The sequence below is a fragment of the Eucyclogobius newberryi genome, unplaced genomic scaffold, assembly GCF_026437365.1.
Source record: "Eucyclogobius newberryi isolate DKJ021-1_F unplaced genomic scaffold, fEucNew1.0.hap1 SCAF_7, whole genome shotgun sequence".
In the NCBI taxonomy this organism is placed as follows: domain Eukaryota; kingdom Metazoa; phylum Chordata; class Actinopteri; order Gobiiformes; family Gobiidae; genus Eucyclogobius; species Eucyclogobius newberryi.
Window position 1 is genome coordinate 41,252,694 of NW_027316389.1, and position 27,475 is coordinate 41,280,168.

Below are 27,475 nucleotides of genomic sequence, written 5' to 3' on the forward strand. Positions count from 1 at the left end.
CTTGGTGCAGCCCCCTGGAAGTCCGTGCCCTTGGTACTCTGAGCCACTTTAAAAGATAAAAAGCACCAGGACCCCAAGGCCCTGGCTCCCCTGTCCCCTACACCACACTTGGAGGCAGGGCCCTTGCCCTCCACTGGCTGCCCCCGCGCCCAATGTACTCCATAACCGAAGAAGAGAGGGGGACCCGGAGGCCGGCCTACTAGGGTAACAGGTTTAATTTAGAGCCGGGGCTCTGGACCACAAATGCCAACAACCCCGCAGTGCGCAGGAGCCTTCGAAGCTAGATGAAACCAGAACGGGGCCCTACGATGGCGGTGACCAGCCAGTTGATAGCAAAGTGAGCCCTGGACAGGAGCTGCATTTGACAAACTCAGAGACGAGGAAGGGACCGGAGTCGGACCAAATATATCATCTGGCGCTGTGTCCAGCGTGAGGGTGAGCCAGCGCAAATCAGGACCACAAATGCCAACAACCCCGCAGTGCGCAGGAGCCTTCGAAGCTGGATGAAACCAGAACGGGGCCCTACGATGGCGGTGACCAGCCAGTTGATAGCAAAGTGAGCCCTGGACAGGCGCTGCATTTGACAAACTCAGAGACGAGGAAGGGACCGGAGTCGGACCAAATATATCATCTGGCGCTGTGTCCAGCGTAAGGGTGAGCCAGCGCAAATCAGGACCACAAATGCCAACAACCCCGCAGTGCGCAGGAGCCTTCGAAGCTGGATGAAACCAGAACGGGGCCCTACGATGGCGGTGACCAGCCAGTTGATAGCAAAGTGAGCCCTGGACAGGAGCTGCATTTGACAAACTCAGAGACGAGGAAGGGACCGGAGTCGGACCAAATATATCATCTGGCGCTGTGTCCAGCGTAAGGGTGAGCCAGCGCAAATCAGGACCACAAATGCCAACAACCCCGCAGTGCGCAGGAGCCTTCGAAGCTGGATGAAACCAGAACGGGGCCCTACGATGGCGGTGACCAGCCAGTTGATAGCAAAGTGAGCCCTGGACAGGCGCTGCATTTGACAAACTCAGAGACGAGGAAGGGACCGGAGTCGGACCAAATATATCATCTGGCGCTGTGTCCAGCGTAAGGGTGAGCCAGCGCAAATCAGGACCACAAATGCCAACAACCCCGCAGTGCGCAGGAGCCTTCGAAGCTGGATGAAACCAGAACGGGGCCCTACGATGGCGGTGACCAGCCAGTTGATAGCAAAGTGAGCCCTGGACAGGCGCTGCATTTGACAAACTCAGAGACGAGGAAGGGACCGGAGTCGGACCAAAAATATGCGCCGGCCCTGCCCCCCGCCCCGCGCAGAGCCATCGGACACGTTGAGGCTGAAGGGGACTGGCGCAGAGCCCCTGGCACAGGGGCTAAGCACAGCCATCATCCTTCAAGCCGCGCGTCCTTCAGTGCGGGGGTGAGTGACAGAGGGCCTGGACTGTTGTTCCACCGGACGCGTTGAGGCTGAAGGGGACTGGTGCAGAGCCCCTGTGCCAGGGGCTAAGCGCAGCCATCATCCTCCAAGCCGCGCGTCCTTCTGCGCAGGGGTGAGTGACAATGGACCCGGACTGTGTTCCCACCGGACGCGTTGAGGCTGAAGGGGACTGGCTCAGAGCCCCTGGCACAGGGGCTAAGCGCAGCCATCATCCTCCAAGCCGCGCGTCCTTCAGTGCGGGGGTGAGTGACAGTGGGCCTGGACTGTTGTTCCACCGGACGCGTTGAGGCTGAAGGGGACTGGTGCAGAGCCCCTGTGCCAGGGGCTAAGCGCAGCCATCATCCTCCAAGTCGCGCGTCCTTCTGCGCAGGGGTGAGTGACAGTGGACCCGGACTGTGTTCCCACCGGACGCGTTGAGGCTGAAGGGGACTGGCTCAGAGCCCCTGGCACAGGGGCTAAGCACAGCCATCATCCTTCAAGCCGCGCGTCCTTCAGTGCGGGGGTGAGTGACAGAGGGCCTGGACTGTTGTTCCACCGGACGCGTTGAGGCTGAAGGGGACTGGTGCAGAGCCCCTGTGCCAGGGGCTAAGCGCAGCCATCATCCTCCAAGCCGCGCGTCCTTCTGCGCAGGGGTGAGTGACAATGGACCCGGACTGTGTTCCCACCGGACGCGTTGAGGCTGAAGGGGACTGGCTCAGAGCCCCTGGCACAGGGGCTAAGCGCAGCCATCATCCTCCAAGCCGCGCGTCCTTCAGTGCGGGGGTGAGTGACAGTGGGCCTGGACTGTTGTTCCACCGGACGCGTTGAGGCTGAAGGGGACTGGTGCAGAGCCCCTGTGCCAGGGGCTAAGCGCAGCCATCATCCTCCAAGTCGCGCGTCCTTCTGCGCAGGGGTGAGTGACAGTGGACCCGGACTGTGTTCCCACCGGACGCGTTGAGGCTGAAGGGGACTGGCTCAGAGCCCCTGGCACAGGGGCTAAGCGCAGCCATCATCCTTCAAGCCGCGCGTCCTTCAGTGCGGGGGTGAGTGACGGTCCCATCTCCGGAGACAAGGGGCCAGGCGCGGGGGAAGCCAGTCAGACTGAAGCCCCGCGCCTGGTGGGACCTCTGTCTCGGCCTCGCTTCCAACGTGTCCGGCGTGAGGTTAGCCGGAGCAAACCACAGCCGCAAAATGTAAACAAACCCGCAGTGCGCAGGAGCCTTCGAAGCTGGATAAAACCAGAACGGGGCCCTACGATGGCGGGTCTTGAGTGCCAATAGACCAAGCTCCTTGTCTGGTATACATAGAACCATGATTTGTACCATTTTCATGGTTGATTCACGGATGATCCCTGCTCCGCCTCACGCGAGTTGGACAGCTGGGTGCCTTTTATCCATGAGGCACTGCACTGCCTCCGGCAGCCGAGTTCGGGGCCCGGTGAGGGCTCCAGGCTCCAGGGGCTCCGACCCGGAGCCTCCGACCCGCAGAAGGTGCTCCCTGGCCGGGCAAAGTCTGGCCGTATGTGGGGTGGATGGCCCTGGGTCTGGGCGGCGCTAAGATCACGGAGCGGGTCACCTCCGCGTACAGCCCGTGGTCAGCGTGACACCGTGCTCTGCCCCGAGCAATCAGAGCAAACAGGAAGCTTCTGGAAGTGCCCGGGAGTCTGGTAAAATCAAGCCGAAAATAGACCCTCTCATGCCGGGTCTGAGCGGCACTTAGAGCCCGGAGGAGCGCGGGGCTCCATTCAGAGGCTCCGTGATCCGCCTTACAACCAGCTCTCACCTCCGCGTACAGCCCGTGGTCAGCGTGACACCGTGCTCTGCCCCGAGCAATCAGAGCAAACAGGAAGCTTCTGGAAGTGCCCGGGAGTCTGGTAAAATCAAGCCGAAAATAGACCCTCTCATGCCGGGTCTGAGCGGCGCTTAGAGCCCGGGGCTCCATTCAGAGGCTCCGTGATCCGACGCTCACCTCCGCACCTCCGAACCATGACTTGACATTACGGCTGTGAAGGAGCCTTGGAAGCTGGATAAAACCAGAACGGGGCCCATCGATCGCGGTTCTCGTGTGCCCGTCAAACGAGCTCCTTGCCCGGTATCCGCACAACCAGGAAATGTACCTGTTTCGATTGCGAAAAACGTCATTCTCAAAAACCGCCCGCCCCTCCCTCCCAGCATTACCATTTTGCACATTCCGCGTGAGAGCAGCGTAAGAATTTCTCGGGAGCAGCGTGATTTAGCCCGGGAATTTTGAGCTGAACGCTTATTCCCACGAGCCCAAAAAACGACTAAGTCCAACGGTATATAGTGTACTATTGCCGAAAAACGACAGAGTCGCTCTGGTATAGTGTACTATTGCCGAAAAATGACAGAGTCTTTTCAGGTATAGTGTACTATTTCGGTTTTTACTCTAAGTCCCTCAGGGGCATATGGTGCTATACTATGATGGTCAGATCACCTCCAGGCCCCAGGGGAGTGCTTTTCTGGGGGCAAACAGTGCACTGATGATGGGGGATTATTTAATTTTGCTCATTTTGGTGTTTTTTCACATTTTAACCCATTTTCACCCCTTTTGCTCACAACTTCATACTACGGCCCGGAAAAACGACAGAGTCCCTCGGGTATAGTGTACTATTGCCGAAAAACGACAGAGTCCCTCGGGTATAGTGTACTATTGCCGAAAAACGACAGAGTCCCTCGGGTATAGTGTACTATTGCCGAAAAACGACAGAGTCCCTCGGGTATAGTGTACTATTGCCGAAAAACGACAGAGTCCCTCGGGTATAGTGTACTATTGCCGAAAAACGACAGAGTCCCTCGGGTATAGTGTACTATTGGCTGGAAGCTCGGTTTTTTTTCTAAGACCAGCAGGGGTATATGGTACTATATTCTGGTGGTCAGATCACCTCCAGGCACCAGGGGAGTGCTTTTCTGGGGGCAAACTGTGCACTGATGATGGGGGATTATTTCATTTTGCTCATTTTGGTGTTTTTTCACATTTTAACCCATTTTCACCCCTTTTGCTCACATCTTCAAACTCGGGCCCTGATTACAAGTTCTGACCAAATGATGACAAACACGGTATTTTTATGTATTTTTTTCATTTTTTTTATTTTTCCAACTTATACATCCATCATTGGTGCCAGGCAGGTTGTGGAGAAAGCAGTGAAGAAAGGAGAGAGCCATCACAGAAAAGATGTCCATCCAGGGTCAAGGTACCCTGCACTTTTACATATCCAAATGACAGCATTTAAAGTTTTTTAGCGTATGGTATCTCTCGTTGCATGGAACCGCACAGAGGCCAACGCCACACTGACGGCACCTGTACTTTGTTTGCCGCCTGCCTTTGGTACGAGAGCGGTCAGAGCACACGGCGCAGTCTGGACGTCCCTCTGCTTGACAAAGCCAATGACGCTCTGTGAGTCTCTGTGGCATTTCACCCTCCGGTCTTGAGCGCCTTTCTTGTTTTTTGGAGTGATCAGCCAGTAATGCATCAATAATGTTCTGAATGTAAACCTTTAAAGGTTTGTGTGGGCCTGGAGTGGATTTGGTGTATATGATGTGTGAGTTGACAATACTTATGCTTATAATGGCATTGAATATGCGATGATACCATTTCCGGGACCTGTGTGGAAAGAGGTATGTCTTCATCCTCTGGTCAGCAGTGTCCACTCCACCCATGTAGGCGTTGTACTGGTCGACACATACAGGTCTTTTGATGTCACGGAAGCCAGTGTCATCTGTCTTGGATCGGATCCTCCTCTGAACACAATCATTTCCATGGACTGTGGACAACATGGTGAGACGTTTAGTATCGTGCCAAGCACAAGCCAGGAGTTTTCCCTTTCTGCAAAAAACTGGGTCATCTCCTTTTTTCAGCTGTAAGACACTTTTACCAAGGCATTTTGGCATCCCCAACCTGGTAATCCTTACCGTCCCACACAGTCCAGTTTCCAAATCTGCTAATTCATTTGCAATTACAGGCGAGGTATAGTAACTGTCCATGTAAATCTCGTGTCCTTTGCCCGTAAAGGGAGAAACCAACTCACGGACAACTGCGTGTGTTGCACTGATGTTGCTTGCATTATTTTTGTACTGTCCAGTGTGCATTGACCAGCGCAAAACATACCCTGAACAGCTTTCACTCAGGGCATACACTCTATAGCCATATTTGTCAGGTTTATTCGGGGAGTAACATTTTAGTGAAGATCTCCCCTTGAAAGCTATTGTCATTTCATCTAAAGAAAGCTCCTTGATTGGACTGTAAACTGCTGCAAATTTGGGAATAATCAAATCTATTATTGGGCGGACTTTGAACAGTTTATCGTGCCCGGGCTCGCCTGTTCTCACATAATCATTATTGTTGACAAAATGAAAGAACGAAAGAATGATTTCAAATCTGTTTCTTGACATTACATTTCCAAATCCAGGCGTTTGTGTAAGCCAAAATGTTCCCCAGTAATCCTCGATTTCAGGTTTCTCAACAAGGCCCATGGAGAGATGCAAAGCGAAGAAAGCTTTCATTTCGGTGACTGATACATCATACCACTCAAGAAATCTTGAATGTGGCTTCAGAATCATAGGTGCCATACACTGATGTGCATATCTATTTGTCTCATCAGTAATGAAAGTCCAAAACTGATCGGTCAGAAAGAGTGACAGAATATCAAATGGATTAGCATCCGTCAGATCCATCTCTCCTGTGTAGCCAACTGGGTCTTCAAAAGGTTTGATCCATGCCTCAAATACCTCGACCTCTCTCAGCATGTCCCAGCTCTCATCCACCGGGCAAGTTTTACTGCAGCCACTGGTTCCACTGGTTCCTCGCCTCCGTCTGTCCTTTGCACCTGTCCGTTGTTTCGAAGTCCCTTCATCTCCACTTGGAAATCCATCGTCACTCTCGGGGAGATAATACCCTTCAGAGTCAGAATCTGCTGTAAATTGCATGCCACGTGTACTTCCTCCAGCCATTTTTTTCCTTACCGGATCTGCCCTGGATCATACCTGGCTAATAAAGGGAAGTTGCACCGAACCGACCAATGACTGAAGTGATTCATTTTCTACTATTATTTCATTAATTTCCTTGTACGGTAAAGTTGCATTTCTGCGACTTTGGCGCTTAAAGGCCGGAAGGACCATGCTGCCACATTGCCTCTTCCAGGGCCTGGGCCTTGGCTCGGAGCGGAGCAACTCATACTTACCTGGCAGGGGCGACACCATGATCAGGAAGGTGGTTCACCCAGGGCGAGGCTCGTCCATTGCACAAACAGGATGTGCTGACCCCTGTGAATTCCCCAAATGTGGGAATCTCAACTGCATAATTTCTGGTAGTGGGGGACTGCGTTCGCGCTCTCCCCTCTTGTTTTTTGTCAGAGGAAAAAAAAAAAAACCCAAAGGGTCGTTTCCATGTACGCCGCTCGCGCTCCGGCCCCTCCGCCGGGCGCTTTGCGCGGGCGCCGCTTTGGACCGTTGACGGGAGGGTCAGCGTGGGGAGAGCTCACTGCTCCCCGAACCCATTGTGGGCATCGCTTCTCGGCCTTTTGGCTAAGATCAAGTGTAGTATCTGTTCTTATCAGTTTAATATCTGATACGTCCCCTACCCGGGGACCGTATATTAAATTGATTTTTGGACCAGGGAGATGGAATTTGGGGCTTGCTCCGTCCACTCCACGCATCGGCTCGGTATTGCAGTACCTCCGAGAACGGTGCACCTCCTCTCTCAGGTTAAAAAAAGTCATTCAGTTTGTTTTCGCCGTCACGTTACATGCAAATGTGCCATCATACCCTCATGTTAAACGCTTCCTTGCCGTTTGTCTGCTCCGGAAGTGGACAAAAATTCTCGGAGACGTTTTGAGTGGAAGGGCTGGATATTTCAAATCTCCCGCCAAAAGCCCTGACTGGAGAAGAGGGGGAGGGAAGGTGAAGTATCTGTTCCTAAACCCAACCCCCTTGGGAGGTAGCCCATTCCACGTAAACCCTTGTGCAAAATAGGCCACCTTTGGAATTTGAGTGGCCCCTTTGTGGAGTACAGTACATGTGACTAGTTGTTTTGTTTTTTTTTGGGGGGGGGGGTCAAACGCAACACCGACTTTCAAACCCATCCTCGACAAGTAAAGTCTTCGCATGAGGGCGTGCTTCTGCCCGGTTTCGAGCCGGGGACCTTTTGCGTGTGAGGCAAACGTGATAACCGCTACACTACAGAAGCGATAGTGTAGCGCAGGTACGTTGGTGGGACAAGTCCTCAGCGTCAGTGCAACGCTTTCGTGCTGGGTAAAACGCACTTTCTCTCCCCGTCTGGGAATCGAACCCAGGTCTTCCGCGTGACAAGCGGAGATACTGTCCACTATACTAACGAGGACATATGGGGCTGCAGGGGGGCCCCTTTTTTTTTTTTTTTTTTTTGGGGCGTGTGTGTCGGTGTCTTTTTCCCCCGATCTCTGTGATGAAAAGTTTGAAGGACTACGCCGACAATTCCGCCGCTCCTCCCTCTTTTCTAGGAATAAACCATCGAGTTTGGAATGAACCGTGTCAAAGATTGAAGCAAACATAAAAGGAGGCTTTGTTTCTGCCCGGTTTCGAGCCGAGGACCTTTCGCGCGTTAGGCGAACGTGATAACCGCTACACTACAGAAACGACGTGCGAGCCTGTCGTGTCCCTTTTGCCGCGCGACCGCCGATGCAAATGAGCGCGTGAACAGAAGTACACTGCCCGTGATGAAGCCCCGTGTGCCCTCAAGTACTGGACGCCGTGTGGCGCTGCAACGTGGCACTCTTGTTTCTCTTCAGAGCGTATAAATCTTTCGCCTTTTACTAAAGATTTCCGTGGAGAGGGACAACAAGAGATCTTTCCAAGTTTTTGATGCCCTGCTTCAATGCGGGGCTTTTCTACCTATGTCTAAAGCAAGCAAGCGGTCATCCTCCAAGAGCAAAGGTTGTGTCTTGTCGGCCTTTAAACATGCCCTTGCGTACCCTCCGTTTGGCATCCCGTGTTCAAGAACTTTAAAAGTAAAAAAGAGTGCTTAGAACGCACAGACTTGCGTGTGTATCGCTGCCGTTTAACCTGGGGCTCAATCGTCGGGTGGAAGCTGGTCCATGCAAATGGCCGGAAGGACCATGCTGCCACATTGCCTCTTCCAGGGCCTGGGCCTTGGCTCGGAGCGGAGCAACTCATACTTACCTGGCAGGGGCGACACCATGATCAGGAAGGTGGTTCACCCAGGGCGAGGCTCGTCCATTGCACAAACAGGATGTGCTGACCCCTGTGAATTCCCCAAATGTGGGAATCTCAACTGCATAATTTCTGGTAGTGGGGGACTGCGTTCGCGCTCTCCCCTCTTGTTTTTTGTCAGAGGAAAAAAAAAAAAACCCAAAGGGTCGTTTCCATGTACGCCGCTCGCGCTCCGGCCCCTCCGCCGGGCGCTTTGCGCGGGCGCCGCTTTGGACCGTTGACGGGAGGGTCAGCGTGGGGAGAGCTCACTGCTCCCCGAACCCATTGTGGGCATCGCTTCTCGGCCTTTTGGCTAAGATCAAGTGTAGTATCTGTTCTTATCAGTTTAATATCTGATACGTCCCCTACCCGGGGACCGTATATTAAATTGATTTTTGGACCAGGGAGATGGAATTTGGGGCTTGCTCCGTCCACTCCACGCATCGGCTCGGTATTGCAGTACCTCCGAGAACGGTGCACCTCCTCTCTCAGGTTAAAAAAAGTCATTCAGTTTGTTTTCGCCGTCACGTTACATGCAAATGTGCCATCATACCCTCATGTTAAACGCTTCCTTGCCGTTTGTCTGCTCCGGAAGTGGACAAAAATTCTCGGAGACGTTTTGAGTGGAAGGGCTGGATATTTCAAATCTCCCGCCAAAAGCCCTGACTGGAGAAGAGGGGGAGGGAAGGTGAAGTATCTGTTCCTAAACCCAACCCCCTTGGGAGGTAGCCCATTCCACGTAAACCCTTGTGCAAAATAGGCCACCTTTGGAATTTGAGTGGCCCCTTTGTGAAGTACAGTACATGTGACTAGTTGTTTTGTTTTTTTTTGGGGGGGGGGTCAAACGCAACACCGACTTTCAAACCCATCCTCGACAAGTAAAGTCTTCGCATGAGGGCGTGCTTCTGCCCGGTTTCGAGCCGGGGACCTTTTGCGTGTGAGGCAAACGTGATAACCGCTACACTACAGAAGCGATAGTGTAGCGCAGGTACGTTGGTGGGACAAGTCCTCAGCGTCAGTGCAATGCTTTCGTGCTGGGTAAAACGCACTTTCTCTCCCCGTCTGGGAATCGAACCCAGGTCTTCCGCGTGACAAGCGGAGATACTGTCCACTATACTAACGAGGACATATGGGGCTGCAGGGGGGCCCCTTTTTTTTTTTTTTTTTTTTGGGGCGTGTGTGTCGGTGTCTTTTTCCCCCGATCTCTGTGATGAAAAGTTTGAAGGACTACGCCGACAATTCCGCCGCTCCTCCCTCTTTTCTAGGAATAAACCATCGAGTTTGGAATGAACCGTGTTAAAGATTGAAGCAAACATAAAAGGAGGCTTTGTTTCTGCCCGGTTTCGAGCCAAGGACCTTTCGCGCGTTAGGCGAACGTGATAACCGCTACACTACAGAAACGACGTGCGAGCCTGTCGTGTCCCTTTTGCCGCGCGACCGCCGATGCAAATGAGCGCGTGAACAGAAGTACACTGCCCGTGACTAAGCCCCGTGTGCCCTCAAGTACTGGACGCCGTGTGGCGCTGCAACGTGGCACTCTTGTTTCTCTTCAGAGCGTATAAATCTTTCGCCTTTTACTAAAGATTTCCGTTGAGAGGGACAACAAGAGATCTTTCCAATTTTTTGATGCCCTGCTTCAATGCGGGGCTTTTCTACCTATGTCTAAAGCAAGCAAGCGGTCATCCTCCAAGAGCAAAGGTTGTGTCTTGTCGGCCTTTAAACATGCCCTTGCGTACCCTCCGTTTGGCATCCCGTGTTCAAGAACTTTAAAAGTAAAAAAGAGTGCTTAGAACGCACAGACTTGCGTGTGTATCGCTGCCGTTTAACCTGGGGCTCAATCGTGGGGTGGAAGCTGGTCCATGCAAATGGCCGGAAGGACCATGCTGCCACATTGCCTCTTCCAGGGCCTGGGCCTTGGCTCGGAGCGGAGCAACTCATACTTACCTGGCAGGGGCGACACCATGATCAGGAAGGTGGTTCACCCAGGGCGAGGCTCGTCCATTGCACAAACAGGATGTGCTGACCCCTGTGAATTCCCCAAATGTGGGAATCTCAACTGCATAATTTCTGGTAGTGGGGGACTGCGTTCGCGCTCTCCCCTCTTGTTTTTTGTCAGAGGAAAAAAAAAAAAACCCAAAGGGTCGTTTCCATGTACGCCGCTCGCGCTCCGGCCCCTCCGCCGGGCGCTTTGCGCGGGCGCCGCTTTGGACCGTTGACGGGAGGGTCAGCGTGGGGAGAGCTCACTGCTCCCCGAACCCATTGTGGGCATCGCTTCTCGGCCTTTTGGCTAAGATCAAGTGTAGTATCTGTTCTTATCAGTTTAATATCTGATACGTCCCCTACCCGGGGACCGTATATTAACCCTTTAGGCGCCAGAGATTATGGATGAAATAAATGTATAAATAAAAAACTTCCTGAGATACAGAGAACTGAAGCCGGGGCACAGCTCTGGGTCGGCAGTGCCCCTGGAGGCCCGTAGAAGCTCCACACTCCAGTTGATTCTTGGATAAAAGGGCACCCAGCCGGTCTCGAACTCGCGTGAGGCGGAGCAGGGATCATCCACCCCGCACACGGCCAGACTTTGCCCGGCCAGGGAGCACCTTCTGCGGGTCGGAGGCTCCGGGTCGGAGCCCCTGGAGCCTGGAGCCCTCACCGGGCCCCGAACTCGGCTGCCGGAGGCAGTGCAGTGCCTCATGGATAAAAGGGCACCCAGCCGGTCTCGAACTCGCGTGAGGCAGAGCAGGGATCATCCACCCCGCACACGGCCAGACTTTGCCCGGCCAGGGAGCACCTTCTGCGGGTCGGAGGCTCCGGGTCGGAGCCCCTGGAGCCTGGAGCCCTCACCGGGCCCCGAACTCGGCTGCCGGAGGAAGTGCAGTGCCTCATGGATAAAAGGGCACCCAGCCGGTCTCGAACTCGCGTGAGGCGGAGCAGGGATCATCCACCCGCACACGGCCAGACTTTGCCCGGCCAGGGAGCACCTTCTGCGGGTCGGAGGCTCCGGGTCGGAGCCCCTGGAGCCTGGAGCCCTCACCGGGCCCCGAACTCGGCTGCTGGAGACAGTGCAGTGCCTCATGGATAAAAGGGCACCCAGCCGGTCTCGAACTCGCGTGAGGCGGAGCAGGGATCATCCACCCCGCACACGGCCAGACTTTGCCCGGCCAGGGAGCACCTTCTGCGGGTCGGAGGCTCCGGGTCGGAGCCCCTGGAGCCTGGAGCCCTCACCGGGCCCCGAACTCGGCTGCCGGAGGCAGTGCAGTGCCTCATGGATAAAAGGGCACCCAGCCGGTCTCGAACTCGCGTGAGGCGGAGCAGGGATCATCCACCCCGCACACGACCAGACTTTGCCCGGGGAAGGGCCACTCTGGCTGGGCATGGCCCCCACTGAGCACCCCCTGGAACCCCTGGAGCCCCCGGAGCACCTCCAGAGCCACCCCCCACTCCTCCAGACTCTGCCCGGGGAAGGGACACTCTGGCTGGGCATGGCCTCCACTGAGCACCCTCTGGAGCCCCCAGAGCACCTCCAGAGCCACCCCCCACTCTCCCCAGACTATGCCCGGGGAAGGGCCACTCTGGCTGGGCATGGCCTCCGCTGAGCACCCCCTGGAGCCCCCGGAGCACCTCCAGAGCCACCCCCCACTCTCCCCAGACTCACCCCGGGGAAGGGCCACTCTGGCTGGGCATGGCCTCCGCTGAGCACCCCCTGGAACCCCTGGAGCCCCCGGAGCACCTCCAGAGCCACCCCCCACTCCTCCAGACTCTGCCCGGGGAAGGGACACTCTGGCTGGGCATGGCCTCCACTGAGCACCCCCTGGAGCCCCCGGAGCACCTCCAGAGCCACCCCCCACTCTCCCCAGACTATGCCCGGGGAAGGGCCACTCTGGCTGGGCATGGCCTCCGCCGAGCACCCCCTGGAGCCCCCGGAGCACCTCCAGAGCCACCCCCCACTCTCCCCAGACTATGCCCGGGGAAGGGCCACTCTGGCTGGGCATGGCCTCCGCTGAGCACCCCCTGGAGCCCCCGGAGCACCTCCAGAGCCACCCCCCACTCTCCCCAGACTCACCCCGGGGAAGGGCCACTCTGGCTGGGCATGGCCTCCGCTGAGCACCCCCTGGAACCCCTGGAGCCCCCGGAGCACCTCCAGAGCCACCCCCCACTCCTCCAGACTCTGCCCGGGGAAGGGACACTCTGGCTGGGCATGGCCTCCACTGAGCACCCCCTGGAGCCCCCGGAGCACCTCCAGAGCCACCCCCCACTCTCCCCAGACTATGCCCGGGGAAGGGCCACTCTGGCTGGGCATGGCCTCCGCCGAGCACCCCCTGGAGCCCCCGGAGCACCTCCAGAGCCACCCCCCACTCTCCCCAGACTATGCCCGGGGAAGGGCCACTCTGGCTGGGCATGGCCTCCGCCGAGCACCCCCTGGAGCCCCCGGAGCACCTCCAGAGCCACCCCCCACTCTCCCCAGACTATGCCCGGGGAAGGGCCACTCTGGCTGGGCATGGCCTCCGCTGAGCACCCCCTGGAGCCCCCGGAGCACCTCCAGAGCCACCCCCCACTCTCCCCAGACTCACCCCGGGGAAGGGCCACTCTGGCTGGGCATGGCCTCCGCTGAGCACCCCCTGGAACCCCTGGAGCCCCCGGAGCACCTCCAGAGCCACCCCCCACTCCTCCAGACTCTGCCCGGGGAAGGGACACTCTGGCTGGGCATGGCCTCCACTGAGCACCCCCTGGAGCCCCCGGAGCACCTCCAGAGCCACCCCCCACTCTCCCCAGACTATGCCCGGGGAAGGGCCACTCTGGCTGGGCATGGCCTCCGCCGAGCACCCCCTGGAGCCCCCGGAGCACCTCCAGAGCCACCCCCCACTCTCCCCAGACTATGCCCGGGGAAGGGCCACTCTGGCTGGGCATGGCCTCCGCTGAGCACCCCCTGGAGCCCCCGGAGCACCTCCAGAGCCACCCCCCACTCTCCCCAGACTCACCCCGGGGAAGGGCCACTCTGGCTGGGCATGGCCTCCGCTGAGCACCCCCTGGAACCCCTGGAGCCCCCGGAGCACCTCCAGAGCCACCCCCCACTCCTCCAGACTCTGCCCGGGGAAGGGACACTCTGGCTGGGCATGGCCTCCACTGAGCACCCCCTGGAGCCCCCGGAGCACCTCCAGAGCCACCCCCCACTCTCCCCAGACTATGCCCGGGGAAGGGCCACTCTGGCTGGGCATGGCCTCCGCCGAGCACCCCCTGGAGCCCCCGGAGCACCTCCAGAGCCACCCCCCACTCTCCCCAGACTATGCCCGGGGAAGGGCCACTCTGGCTGGGCATGGCCTCCGCTGAGCACCCCCTGGAGCCCCCGGAGCACCTCCAGAGCCACCCCCCACTCTCCCCAGACTCACCCCGGGGAAGGGCCACTCTGGCTGGGCATGGCCTCCGCTGAGCACCCCCTGGAACCCCTGGAGCCCCCGGAGCACCTCCAGAGCCACCCCCCACTCCTCCAGACTCTGCCCGGGGAAGGGACACTCTGGCTGGGCATGGCCTCCACTGAGCACCCCCTGGAGCCCCCGGAGCACCTCCAGAGCCACCCCCCACTCTCCCCAGATTCTGCCCGGGGAAGGGCCACTCTGGCTGGGCATGGCCTCCGCCGAGCACCCCCTGGAACCCCTGGAGCCCCTCCAGAGCCACCCCGCATTCCCCCAAACTCAGTCTGGGGACGGGCCACTCTTCCCCGGGTTGCAGGCTCTGGGACTCCGGGGATGACCACCGGGGACCAGGCCCTCCCTTCGAACCCGGGGACCCACACTTAAGCACCCCCACACGGGCTACACACCCTTGTTTCAGCCCCCTGGAGGTCCGTGCCCTTGGTACTATACCATGGAAGTCCGTGCCCTTGGTACTCCGACTGGAGTACCAAGGGAACGGCCCAGCACTCACCACAGAGGCTCGCGCCGGCCCCGGCCCACCTTTCGTCCCTGGGTACCCACACTTAAGCACCCCAACACGAGCTACACACCCTTGGTGCAGCCCCCTGGAAGTCCGTGCCCTTGGTACTCTGAGCCACTTTAAAAGATAAAAAGCACCAGGACCCCAAGGCACTCTTGGAGGCAGGGCCCTTGCCCTCCACTGGCTGCCCCCGCGCCCAATGTACTCCATAACCGAAGAAGAGAGGGGGACCCGGAGGCCGGCCTACTAGGGTAACAGGTTTAATATAGAGCCGGGGCTCTGGACCACAAATGCCAACAACCCCGCAGTGCGCAGGAGCCTTCGAAGCTGGATGAAACCAGAACGGGGCCCTACGATGGCGGTGACCAGCCAGTTGATAGCAAAGTGAGCCCTGGACAGGAGCTGCATTTGACAAACTCAGAGACGAGGAAGGGACCGGAGTCGGACCAAATATATCATCTGGCGCTGTGTCCAGCGTGAGGGTGAGCCAGCGCAAATCAGGACCACAAATGCCAACAACCCCGCAGTGCGCAGGAGCCTTCGAAGCTGGATGAAACCAGAACGGGGCCCTACGATGGCGGTGACCAGCCAGTTGATAGCAAAGTGAGCCCTGGACAGGCGCTGCATTTGACAAACTCAGAGACGAGGAAGGGACCGGAGTCGGACCAAATATATCATCTGGCGCTGTGTCCAGCGTAAGGGTGAGCCAGCGCAAATCAGGACCACAAATGCCAACAACCCCGCAGTGCGCAGGAGCCTTCGAAGCTGGATGAAACCAGAACGGGGCCCTACGATGGCGGTGACCAGCCAGTTGATAGCAAAGTGAGCCCTGGACAGGAGCTGCATTTGACAAACTCAGAGACGAGGAAGGGACCGGAGTCGGACCAAATATATCATCTGGCGCTGTGTCCAGCGTAAGGGTGAGCCAGCGCAAATCAGGACCACAAATGCCAACAACCCCGCAGTGCGCAGGAGCCTTCGAAGCTGGATGAAACCAGAACGGGGCCCTACGATGGCGGTGACCAGCCAGTTGATAGCAAAGTTAGCCCTGGACAGGCGCTGCATTTGACAAACTCAGAGACGAGGAAGGGACCGGAGTCGGACCAAATATATCATCTGGCGCTGTGTCCAGCGTAAGGGTGAGCCAGCGCAAATCAGGACCACAAATGCCAACAACCCCGCAGTGCGCAGGAGCCTTCGAAGCTGGATGAAACCAGAACGGGGCCCTACGATGGCGGTGACCAGCCAGTTGATAGCAAAGTGAGCCCTGGACAGGCGCTGCATTTGACAAACTCAGAGACAAGGAAGGGACCGGAGTCGGACCAAAAATATGGGCCGGCCCTGCCCCCCGCCCCGCGCAGAGCCATCGGACACGTTGAGGCTGAAGGGGACTGGCGCAGAGCCCTTGGGCCCAGGGGCTAAGCGCAGCCATCATCCTTCAAGCCGCGCCTCCTGCTGCGCGGGGGTGAGTGACAATGGGCTCGGACTGTGGTTCCGTCGGACGCGTTGAGGCTGAAGGAGACTGGCGCAGAGCCCCTGTAACAGGGGCTAAGCGCAGCCATCATCCTCCAAGCCGCGCGTCCTTCAGTGCGGGGGTGAGTGACAGTGGGCCTGGACTGTTGTTCCACCGGACGCGTTGAGGCTGAAGGGGACTGGTGCAGAGCCCCTGTGCCAGGGGCTAAGCGCAGCCATCATCCTCCAAGCCGCGCGTCCTTCTGCGCAGGGGTGAGTGACAGTGGACCCGGACTGTGTTCCCACCGGACGCGTTGAGGCTGAAGGGGACTGGCTCAGAGCCCCTGGCACAGGGGCTAAGCACAGCCATCATCCTTCAAGCCGCGCGTCCTTCAGTGCGGGGGTGAGTGACAGAGGGCCTGGACTGTTGTTCCACCGGACGCGTTGAGGCTGAAGGGGACTGGTGCAGAGCCCCTGTGCCAGGGGCTAAGCGCAGCCATCATCCTCCAAGCCGCGCGTCCTTCTGCGCAGGGGTGAGTGACAATGGACCCGGACTGTGTTCCCACCGGACGCGTTGAGGCTGAAGGGGACTGGCTCAGAGCCCCTGGCACAGGGGCTAAGCGCAGCCATCATCCTCCAAGCCGCGCGTCCTTCAGTGCGGGGGTGAGTGACAGTGGGCCTGGACTGTTGTTCCACCGGACGCGTTGAGGCTGAAGGGGACTGGTGCAGAGCCCCTGTGCCAGGGGCTAAGCGCAGCCATCATCCTCCAAGTCGCGCGTCCTTCTGCGCAGGGGTGAGTGACAGTGGACCCGGACTGTGTTCCCACCGGACGCGTTGAGGCTGAAGGGGACTGGCTCAGAGCCCCTGGCACAGGGGCTAAGCACAGCCATCATCCTTCAAGCCGCGCGTCCTTCAGTGCGGGGGTGAGTGACAGAGGGCCTGGACTGTTGTTCCACCGGACGCGTTGAGGCTGAAGGGGACTGGTGCAGAGCCCCTGTGCCAGGGGCTAAGCGCAGCCATCATCCTCCAAGCCGCGCGTCCTTCTGCGCAGGGGTGAGTGACAATGGACCCGGACTGTGTTCCCACCGGACGCGTTGAGGCTGAAGGGGACTGGCTCAGAGCCCCTGGCACAGGGGCTAAGCGCAGCCATCATCCTTCAAGCCGCGCGTCCTTCAGTGCGGGGGTGAGTGACGGTCCCATCTCCGGAGACAAGGCTTCCCCAGGCGCGGGGGAAGCCAGTCAGACTGAAGCCCCGCGCCTGGTGGGACCTCTGTCTCGGCCTCGCTTCCAACGTGTCCGGCGTGAGGTTAGCCGGAGCAAACCACAGCCGCAAAATGTAAACAAACCCGCAGTGCGCAGGAGCCTTCGAAGCTGGATAAAACCAGAACGGGGCCCTACGATGGCGGGTCTTGAGTGCCAATAGACCAAGCTCCTTGTCTGGTATACATAGAACCATGATTTGTACCATTTTCATGGTTGATTCACGGATGATCCCTGCTCCGCCTCACGCGAGTTGGACGGCTGGGTGCCTTTTATCCATGAGGCACTGCACTGCCTCCGGCAGCCGAGTTCGGGGCCCGGTGAGGGCTCCAGGCTCCAGGGGCTCCGACCCGGAGCCTCCGACCCGCAGAAGGTGCTCCCTGGCCGGGCAAAGTCTGGCCGTATGCGGGGTGGATGGCCCTGGGTCTGGGCGGCGCTAAGATCACGGAGCGGGTCACCTCCGCGTACAGCCCGTGGTCAGCGTGACACCGTGCTCTGCCCCGAGCAATCAGAGCAAACAGGAAGCTTCTGGAAGTGCCCGGGAGTCTGGTAAAATCAAGCCGAAAATAGACCCTCTCATGCCGGGTCTGAGCGGCACTTAGAGCCCGGAGGAGCGCGGAGCGCGGGGCTCCATTCAGAGGCTCCGTGATCCGCCTTACAACCAGCTCTCACCTCCGCGTACAGCCCGTGGTCAGCGTGACACCGTGCTCTGCCCCGAGCAATCAGAGCAAACAGGAAGCTTCTGGAAGTGCCCGGGAGTCTGGTAAAATCAAGCCGAAAATAGACCCTCTCATGCCGGGTCTGAGCGGCACTTAGAGCCCGGAGGAGCACGGAGCGCGGGGCTCCATTCAGAGGCTCCGTGATCCGCCTTACAACCAGCTCTCACCTCCGCGTACAGCCCGTGGTCAGCGTGACACCGTGCTCTGCCCCGAGCAATCAGAGCAAACAGGAAGCTTCTGGAAGTGCCCGGGAGTCTGGTAAAATCAAGCCGAAAATAGACCCTCTCATGCCGGGTCTGAGCGGCACTTAGAGCCCGGAGGAGCGCGGAGCGCGGGGCTCCATTCAGAGGCTCCGTGATCCGCCTTACAACCAGCTCTCACCTCCGCGTACAGCCCGTGGTCAGCGTGACACCGTGCTCTGCCCCGAGCAATCAGAGCAAACAGGAAGCTTCTGGAAGTGCCCGGGAGTCTGGTAAAATCAAGCCGAAAATAGACCCTCTCATGCCGGGTCTGAGCGGCGCTTAGAGCCCGGTGGAGCGCGGAGCGCGGGGCTCCATTCAGAGGCTCCGTGATCCGACGCTCACCTCCGCACCTCCGAACCATGACTTGACATTACGGCTGTGAAGGAGCCTTGGAAGCTGGATAAAACCAGAACGGGGCCCATCGATCGCGGTTCTCGTGTGCCCGTCAAACGGGCTCCTTGCCCGGTATCCGCACAACCAGGAAATGTACCTGTTTCGATTGCGAAAAACGTCATTCTCAAAAACCGCCCGCCCCTCCCTCCCAGCATTACCATTTTGCACATTCCGCGTGAGAGCAGCGTAAGAATTTCTCGGGAGCAGCGTGATTTAGCCCGGGAATTTTGAGCTGAACGCTTATTCCCACGAGCCCAAAAAACGACTAAGTCCAACGGTATATAGTGTACTATTGCCGAAAAATGACAGAGTCTTTTCAGGTATAGTGTACTATTTCGGTTTTTACTCTAAGTCCCTCAGGGGCATATGGTGCTATACTATGATGGTCAGATCACCTCCAGGCCCCAGGGGAGTGCTTTTCTGGGGGCAAACAGTGCACTGATGATGGGGGATTATTTCATTTTGCTCATTTTGGTGTTTTTTCACATTTTAACCCATTTTCACCCCTTTTGCTCACAACTTCATACTACGGCCCGGAAAAACGACAGAGTCCCTCGGGTATAGTGTACTATTGCCGAAAAACGACAGAGTCCCTCGGGTATAGTGTACTATTGCCGAAAAACGACAGAGTCCCTCGGGTATAGTGTACTATTGGCTGGAAGCTCGGTTTTTTTTCTAAGACCAGCAGGGGTATATGGTACTATATTCTGGTGGTCAGATCACCTCCAGGCACCAGGGGAGTGCTTTTCTGGGGGCAAACTGTGCACTGATGATGGGGGATTATTTCATTTTGCTCATTTTGGTGTTTTTTCACATTTTAACCCATTTTCACCCCTTTTGCTCACATCTTCAAACTCGGGCCCTGATTACAAGTTCTGACCAAATGATGACAAACACGGTATTTTTATGTATTTTTTTCATTTTTTTTATTTTTCCAACTTATACATCCATCATTGGTGCCAGGCAGGTTGTGGAGAAAGCAGTGAAGAAAGGAGAGAGCCATCACAGAAAAGATGTCCATCCAGGGTCAAGGTACCCTGCACTTTTACATATCCAAATGACAGCATTTAAAGTTTTTTAGCGTATGGTATCTCTCGTTGCATGGAACCGCACAGAGGCCAACGCCACACTGACGGCACCTGTACTTTGTTTGCCGCCTGCCTTTGGTACGAGAGCGGTCAGAGCACACGGCGCAGTCTGGACGTCCCTCTGCTTGACAAAGCCAATGACGCTCTGTGAGTCTCTGTGGCATTTCACCCTCCGGTCTTGAGCGCCTTTCTTGTTTTTTGGAGTGATCAGCCAGTAATGCATCAATAATGTTCTGAATGTAAACCTTTAAAGGTTTGTGTGGGCCTGGAGTGGATTTGGTGTATATGATGTGTGAGTTGACAATACTTATGCTTATAATGGCATTGAATATGCGATGATACCATTTCCGGGACCTGTGTGGAAAGAGGTATGTCTTCATCCTCTGGTCAGCAGTGTCCACTCCACCCATGTAGGCGTTGTACTGGTCGACACATACAGGTCTTTTGATGTCACGGAAGCCAGTGTCATCTGTCTTGGATCGGATCCTCCTCTGAACACAATCATTTCCATGGACTGTGGACAACATGGTGAGACGTTTAGTATCGTGCCAAGCACAAGCCAGGAGTTTTCCCTTTCTGCAAAAAACTGGGTCATCTCCTTTTTTCAGCTGTAAGACACTTTTACCAAGGCATTTTGGCATCCCCAACCTGGTAATCCTTACCGTCCCACACAGTCCAGTTTCCAAATCTGCTAATTCATTTGCAATTACAGGCGAGGTATAGTAACTGTCCATGTAAATCTCGTGTCCTTTGCCCGTAAAGGGAGAAACCAACTCACGGACAACTGCGTGTGTTGCACTGATGTTGCTTGCATTATTTTTGTACTGTCCAGTGTGCATTGACCAGCGCAAAACATACCCTGAACAGCTTTCACTCAGGGCATACACTCTATAGCCATATTTGTCAGGTTTATTCGGAGAGTAACATTTTAGTGAAGATCTCCCCTTGAAAGCTATTGTCATTTCATCTAAAGAAAGCTCCTTGATTGGACTGTAAACTGCTGCAAATTTGGGAATAATCAAATCTATTATTGGGCGGACTTTGAACAGTTTATCGTGCCCGGGCTCGCCTGTTCTCACATAATCATTATTGTTGACAAAATGAAAGAACGAAAGAATGATTTCAAATCTGTTTCTTGACATTACATTTCCAAATCCAGGCGTTTGTGTAAGCCAAAATGTTCCCCAGTAATCCTCGATTTCAGGTTTCTCAACAAGGCCCATGGAGAGATGCAAAGCGAAGAAAGCTTTCATTTCGGTGACTGATACATCATACCACTCAAGAAATCTTGAATGTGGCTTCAGAATCATAGGTGCCATACACTGATGTGCATATCTATTTGTCTCATCAGTAATGAAAGTCCAAAACTGATCGGTCAGAAAGAGTGACAGAATATCAAATGGATTAGCATCCGTCAGATCCATCTCTCCTGTGTAGCCAACTGGGTCTTCAAAAGGTTTGATCCATGCCTCAAATACCTCGACCTCTCTCAGCATGTCCCAGCTCTCATCCACCGGGCAAGTTTTACTGCAGCCACTGGTTCCACTGGTTCCTCGCCTCCGTCTGTCCTTTGCACCTGTCCGTTGTTTCGAAGTCCCTTCATCTCCACTTGGAAATCCATCGTCACTCTCGGGGAGATAATACCCTTCAGAGTCAGAATCTGCTGTAAATTGCATGCCACGTGTACTTCCTCCAGCCATTTTTTTCCTTACCGGATCTGCCCTGGATCATACCTGGCTAATAAAGGGAAGTTGCACCGAACCGACCAATGACTGAAGTGATTCATTTTCTACTATTATTTCATTAATTTCCTTGTACGGTAAAGTTGCATTTCTGCGACTTTGGCGCTTAAAGGGTTAGAATACAGAGTTTTTGGTTTCAATACCTTATCATCTGCTGCCATCTTCTGTATTTTTTGTAAATAAAGGTGGACAAAAATAAATAAATATTTGACAAACGCCAAGCCTAGCCCCAAGCCCCAAGGACTGATAACCCTTTAGGCGCCAGAGATTATGGATGAAATAAATGTATAAATAAAAAACTTCCTGAGATACAGAGAACTGAAGCCGGGGCACAGCTCTGGGTCGGCAGTGCCCCTGGAGGCCCGTAGAAGCTCCACACTCCAGTTGATTCTTGGATAAAAGGGCACCCAGCCGGTCTCGAACTCGCGTGAGGCGGAGCAGGGATCATCCACCCCGCACACGGCCAGACTTTGCCCGGCCAGGGAGCACCTTCTGCGGGTCGGAGGCTCCGGGTCGGAGCCCCTGGAGCCTGGAGCCCTCACCGGGCCCCGAACTCGGCTGCCGGAGGCAGTGCAGTGCCTCATGGATAAAAGGGCACCCAGCCGGTCTCGAACTCGCGTGAGGCGGAGCAGGGATCATCCACCCCGCACACGGCCAGACTTTGCCCGGCCAGGGAGCACCTTCTGCGGGTCGGAGGCTCCGGGTCGGAGCCCCTGGAGCCCTCACCGGGCCCCGAACTCGGCTGCCGGAGGCAGTGCAGTGCCTCATGGATAAAAGGGCACCCAGCCGGTCTCGAACTCGCGTGAGGCGGAGCAGGGATCATCCACCCCGCACACGGCCAGACTTTGCCCGGCCAGGGAGCACCTTCTGCGGGTCGGAGGCTCCGGGTCGGAGCCCCTGGAGCCTGGAGCCCTCACCGGGCCCCGAACTCGGCTGCCGGAGGAAGTGCAGTGCCTCATGGATAAAAGGGCACCCAGCCGGTCTCGAACTCGCGTGAGGCGGAGCAGGGATCATCCACCCGCACACGGCCAGACTTTGCCCGGCCAGGGAGCACCTTCTGCGGGTCGGAGGCTCCGGGTCGGAGCCCCTGGAGCCTGGAGCCCTCACCGGGCCCCGAACTCGGCTGCTGGAGGCAGTGCAGTGCCTCATGGATAAAAGGGCACCCAGCCGGTCTCGAACTCGCGTGAGGCGGAGCAGGGATCATCCACCCCGCACACGGCCAGACTTTGCCCGGCCAGGGAGCACCTTCTGCGGGTCGGAGGCTCCGGGTCGGAGCCCCTGGAGCCTGGAGCCCTCACCGGGCCCCGAACTCGGCTGCCGGAGGCAGTGCAGTGCCTCATGGATAAAAGGGCACCCAGCCGGTCTCGAACTCGCGTGAGGCGGAGCAGGGATCATCCACCCCGCACACGACCAGACTTTGCCCGGGGAAGGGCCACTCTGGCTGGGCATGGCCCCCACTGAGCACCCCCTGGAACCCCTGGAGCCCCCGGAGCACCTCCAGAGCCACCCCCCACTCCTCCAGACTCTGCCCGGGGAAGGGACACTCTGGCTGGGCATGGCCTCCACTGAGCACCCTCTGGAGCCCCCAGAGCACCTCCAGAGCCACCCCCCACTCTCCCCAGACTATGCCCGGGGAAGGGCCACTCTGGCTGGGCATGGCCTCCGCCGAGCACCCCCTGGAGCCCCCGGAGCACCTCCAGAGCCACCCCCCACTCTCCCCAGACTATGCCCGGGGAAGGGCCACTCTGGCTGGGCATGGCCTCCGCTGAGCACCCCCTGGAGCCCCCGGAGCACCTCCAGAGCCACCCCCCACTCTCCCCAGACTCACCCCGGGGAAGGGCCACTCTGGCTGGGCATGGCCTCCGCTGAGCACCCCCTGGAACCCCTGGAGCCCCCGGAGCACCTCCAGAGCCACCCCCCACTCCTCCAGACTCTGCCCGGGGAAGGGACACTCTGGCTGGGCATGGCCTCCACTGAGCACCCCCTGGAGCCCCCGGAGCACCTCCAGAGCCACCCCCCACTCTCCCCAGACTATGCCCGGGGAAGGGCCACTCTGGCTGGGCATGGCCTCCGCCGAGCACCCCCTGGAGCCCCCGGAGCACCTCCAGAGCCACCCCCCACTCTCCCCAGACTATGCCCGGGGAAGGGCCACTCTGGCTGGGCATGGCCTCCGCTGAGTACCCCCTGGAGCCCCCGGAGCACCTCCAGAGCCACCCCCCACTCTCCCCAGACTCACCCCGGGGAAGGGCCACTCTGGCTGGGCATGGCCTCCGCTGAGCACCCCCTGGAACCCCTGGAGCCCCCGGAGCACCTCCAGAGCCACCCCCCACTCCTCCAGACTCTGCCCGGGGAAGGGACACTCTGGCTGGGCATGGCCTCCACCGAGCACCCCCTGGAGCCCCCGGAGCACCTCCAGAGCCACCCCCCACTCTCCCCAGACTATGCCCGGGGAAGGGCCACTCTGGCTGGGCATGGCCTCCGCCGAGCACCCCCTGGAGCCCCCGGAGCACCTCCAGAGCCACCCCCCACTCTCCCCAGACTATGCCCGGGGAAGGGCCACTCTGGCTGGGCATGGCCTCCGCTGAGCACCCCCTGGAGCCCCCGGAGCACCTCCAGAGCCACCCCCCACTCTCCCCAGACTCACCCCGGGGAAGGGCCACTCTGGCTGGGCATGGCCTCCGCTGAGCACCCCCTGGAACCCCTGGAGCCCCCGGAGCACCTCCAGAGCCACCCCCCACTCCTCCAGACTCTGCCCGGGGAAGGGACACTCTGGCTGGGCATGGCCTCCACTGAGCACCCCCTGGAGCCCCCGGAGCACCTCCAGAGCCACCCCCCACTCTCCCCAGACTATGCCCGGGGAAGGGCCACTCTGGCTGGGCATGGCCTCCGCCGAGCACCCCCTGGAGCCCCCGGAGCACCTCCAGAGCCACCCCCCACTCTCCCCAGACTATGCCCGGGGAAGGGCCACTCTGGCTGGGCATGGCCTCCGCTGAGCACCCCCTGGAGCCCCCGGAGCACCTCCAGAGCCACCCCCCACTCTCCCCAGACTCACCCCGGGGAAGGGCCACTCTGGCTGGGCATGGCCTCCGCTGAGCACCCCCTGGAACCCCTGGAGCCCCCGGAGCACCTCCAGAGCCACCCCCCACTCCTCCAGACTCTGCCCGGGGAAGGGACACTCTGGCTGGGCATGGCCTCCACCGAGCACCCCCTGGAGCCCCCGGAGCACCTCCAGAGCCACCCCCCACTCTCCCCAGACTATGCCCGGGGAAGGGCCACTCTGGCTGGGCATGGCCTCCGCCGAGCACCCCCTGGAGCCCCCGGAGCACCTCCAGAGCCACCCCCCACTCTCCCCAGACTATGCCCGGGGAAGGGCCACTCTGGCTGGGCATGGCCTCCGCTGAGCACCCCCTGGAGCCCCCGGAGCACCTCCAGAGCCACCCCCCACTCTCCCCAGACTCACCCCGGGGAAGGGCCACTCTGGCTGGGCATGGCCTCCGCTGAGCACCCCCTGGAACCCCTGGAGCCCCCGGAGCACCTCCAGAGCCACCCCCCACTCCTCCAGACTCTGCCCGGGGAAGGGACACTCTGGCTGGGCATGGCCTCCACTGAGCACCCCCTGGAGCCCCCGGAGCACCTCCAGAGCCACCCCCCACTCTCCCCAGACTATGCCCGGGGAAGGGCCACTCTGGCTGGGCATGGCCTCCGCCGAGCACCCCCTGGAGCCCCCGGAGCACCTCCAGAGCCACCCCCCACTCTCCCCAGACTATGCCCGGGGAAGGGCCACTCTGGCTGGGCATGGCCTCCGCTGAGCACCCCCTGGAGCCCCCGGAGCACCTCCAGAGCCACCCCCCACTCTCCCCAGACTCACCCCGGGGAAGGGCCACTCTGGCTGGGCATGGCCTCCGCTGAGCACCCCCTGGAACCCCTGGAGCCCCCGGAGCACCTCCAGAGCCACCCCCCACTCCTCCAGACTCTGCCCGGGGAAGGGACACTCTGGCTGGGCATGGCCTCCACTGAGCACCCCCTGGAGCCCCCGGAGCACCTCCAGAGCCACCCCCCACTCTCCCCAGATTCTGCCCGGGGAAGGGCCACTCTGGCTGGGCATGGCCTCCGCCGAGCACCCCCTGGAACCCCTGGAGCCCCTCCAGAGCCACCCCGCATTCCCCCAAACTCAGTCTGGGGACGGGCCACTCTTCCCCGGGTTGCAGGCTCTGGGACTCCGGGGATGACCACCGGGGACCAGGCCCTCCCTTCGAACCCGGGGACCCACACTTAAGCACCCCCACACGGGCTACACACCCTTGTTTCAGCCCCCTGGAGGTCCGTGCCCTTGGTACTATACCATGGAAGTCCGTGCCCTTGGTACTCCGACTGGAGTACCAAGGGAACGGCCCAGCACTCACCACAGAGGCTCGCGCCGGCCCCGGCCCACCTTTCGTCCCTGGGTACCCACACTTAAGCACCCCAACACGAGCTACACACCCTTGGTGCAGCCCCCTGGAAGTCCGTGCCCTTGGTACTCTGAGCCACTTTAAAAGATAAAAAGCACCAGGACCCCAAGGCCCTGGCTCCCCTGTCCCCTACACCACACTTGGAGGCAGGGCCCTTGCCCTCCACTGGCTGCCCCCGCGCCCAATGTACTCCATAACCGAAGAAGAGAGGGGGACCCGGAGGCCGGCCTACTAGGGTAACAGGTTTAATATAGAGCCGGGGCTCTGGACCACAAATGCCAACAACCCCGCAGTGCGCAGGAGCCTTCGAAGCTGGATGAAACCAGAACGGGGCCCTACGATGGCGGTGACCAGCCAGTTGATAGCAAAGTGAGCCCTGGACAGGAGCTGCATTTGACAAACTCAGAGACGAGGAAGGGACCGGAGTCGGACCAAATATATCATCTGGCGCTGTGTCCAGCGTGAGGGTGAGCCAGCGCAAATCAGGACCACAAATGCCAACAACCCCGCAGTGCGCAGGAGCCTTCGAAGCTGGATGAAACCAGAACGGGGCCCTACGATGGCGGTGACCAGCCAGTTGATAGCAAAGTGAGCCCTGGACAGGCGCTGCATTTGACAAACTCAGAGACGAGGAAGGGACCGGAGTCGGACCAAATATATCATCTGGCGCTGTGTCCAGCGTAAGGGTGAGCCAGCGCAAATCAGGACCACAAATGCCAACAACCCCGCAGTGCGCAGGAGCCTTCGAAGCTGGATGAAACCAGAACGGGGCCCTACGATGGCGGTGACCAGCCAGTTGATAGCAAAGTGAGCCCTGGACAGGAGCTGCATTTGACAAACTCAGAGACGAGGAAGGGACCGGAGTCGGACCAAATATATCATCTGGCGCTGTGTCCAGCGTAAGGGTGAGCCAGCGCAAATCAGGACCACAAATGCCAACAACCCCGCAGTGCGCAGGAGCCTTCGAAGCTGGATGAAACCAGAACGGGGCCCTACGATGGCGGTGACCAGCCAGTTGATAGCAAAGTGAGCCCTGGACAGGCGCTGCATTTGACAAACTCAGAGACGAGGAAGGGACCGGAGTCGGACCAAATATATCATCTGGCGCTGTGTCCAGCGTAAGGGTGAGCCAGCGCAAATCAGGACCACAAATGCCAACAACCCCGCAGTGCGCAGGAGCCTTCGAAGCTGGATGAAACCAGAACGGGGCCCTACGATGGCGGTGACCAGCCAGTTGATAGCAAAGTGAGCCCTGGACAGGCGCTGCATTTGACAAACTCAGAGACGAGGAAGGGACCGGAGTCGGACCAAAAATATGGGCCGGCCCTGCCCCCCGCCCCGCGCAGAGCCATCGGACACGTTGAGGCTGAAGGGGACTGGCGCAGAGCCCTTGGGCCCAGGGGCTAAGCGCAGCCATCATCCTTCAAGCCGCGCCTCCTGCTGCGCGGGGGTGAGTGACAATGGGCTCGGACTGTGGTTCCGTCGGACGCGTTGAGGCTGAAGGAGACTGGCGCAGAGCCCCTGTAACAGGGGCTAAGCGCAGCCATCATCCTCCAAGCCGCGCGTCCTTCAGTGCGGGGG

The 27,475-nt window shown here is 58.5% G+C and overlaps 12 non-coding genes and 1 pseudogene across 12 annotated transcripts; 8 read left to right on the forward strand and 5 right to left on the reverse strand.

The window, feature by feature from the left end:
• Positions 1-6,603: 6,603 nt before the first annotated feature.
• Positions 6,604-6,769, forward strand: LOC140350295 (U1 spliceosomal RNA). Its single transcript, XR_011925156.1, has one exon. It is a non-coding gene; the product is annotated as a U1 spliceosomal RNA (small nuclear RNA).
• Positions 6,770-6,934: 165 nt separating this feature from the next.
• On the forward strand, positions 6,935-7,126 carry LOC140349672 (U2 spliceosomal RNA). The gene has a single exon (XR_011924594.1). It is a non-coding gene; the product is annotated as a U2 spliceosomal RNA (small nuclear RNA).
• A 416-nt stretch (positions 7,127-7,542) lies between these two features.
• trnav-cac (transfer RNA valine (anticodon CAC)) lies at positions 7,543-7,615 on the reverse strand. The gene has a single exon. It is a non-coding gene; the product is annotated as a tRNA-Val (tRNA).
• An 81-nt stretch (positions 7,616-7,696) lies between these two features.
• On the reverse strand, positions 7,697-7,768 carry trnad-guc (transfer RNA aspartic acid (anticodon GUC)). The gene has a single exon. It is a non-coding gene; the product is annotated as a tRNA-Asp (tRNA).
• A 202-nt stretch (positions 7,769-7,970) lies between these two features.
• Positions 7,971-8,043, reverse strand: trnav-aac (transfer RNA valine (anticodon AAC)). Its single transcript has one exon. It is a non-coding gene; the product is annotated as a tRNA-Val (tRNA).
• A 134-nt stretch (positions 8,044-8,177) lies between these two features.
• On the forward strand, positions 8,178-8,290 carry LOC140349819 (U5 spliceosomal RNA). Its single transcript, XR_011924735.1, has one exon. It is a non-coding gene; the product is annotated as a U5 spliceosomal RNA (small nuclear RNA).
• Positions 8,291-8,578: 288 nt separating this feature from the next.
• Positions 8,579-8,744, forward strand: LOC140350296 (U1 spliceosomal RNA). The gene has a single exon (XR_011925157.1). It is a non-coding gene; the product is annotated as a U1 spliceosomal RNA (small nuclear RNA).
• A 165-nt stretch (positions 8,745-8,909) lies between these two features.
• Positions 8,910-9,101, forward strand: LOC140349673 (U2 spliceosomal RNA). The gene has a single exon (XR_011924595.1). It is a non-coding gene; the product is annotated as a U2 spliceosomal RNA (small nuclear RNA).
• Positions 9,102-9,516: 415 nt separating this feature from the next.
• Positions 9,517-9,589, reverse strand: trnav-cac (transfer RNA valine (anticodon CAC)). The gene has a single exon. It is a non-coding gene; the product is annotated as a tRNA-Val (tRNA).
• Positions 9,590-9,670: 81 nt separating this feature from the next.
• Positions 9,671-9,742, reverse strand: trnad-guc (transfer RNA aspartic acid (anticodon GUC)). Its single transcript has one exon. It is a non-coding gene; the product is annotated as a tRNA-Asp (tRNA).
• A 409-nt stretch (positions 9,743-10,151) lies between these two features.
• Positions 10,152-10,265, forward strand: LOC140349825 (U5 spliceosomal RNA). The gene has a single exon (XR_011924741.1). It is a non-coding gene; the product is annotated as a U5 spliceosomal RNA (small nuclear RNA).
• Positions 10,266-10,552: 287 nt separating this feature from the next.
• On the forward strand, positions 10,553-10,718 carry LOC140350297 (U1 spliceosomal RNA). The gene has a single exon (XR_011925158.1). It is a non-coding gene; the product is annotated as a U1 spliceosomal RNA (small nuclear RNA).
• A 165-nt stretch (positions 10,719-10,883) lies between these two features.
• LOC140349744 (U2 spliceosomal RNA) lies at positions 10,884-10,983 on the forward strand (annotated as a pseudogene).
• The last annotated feature ends 16,492 nt before the right edge of the window (positions 10,984-27,475 follow it).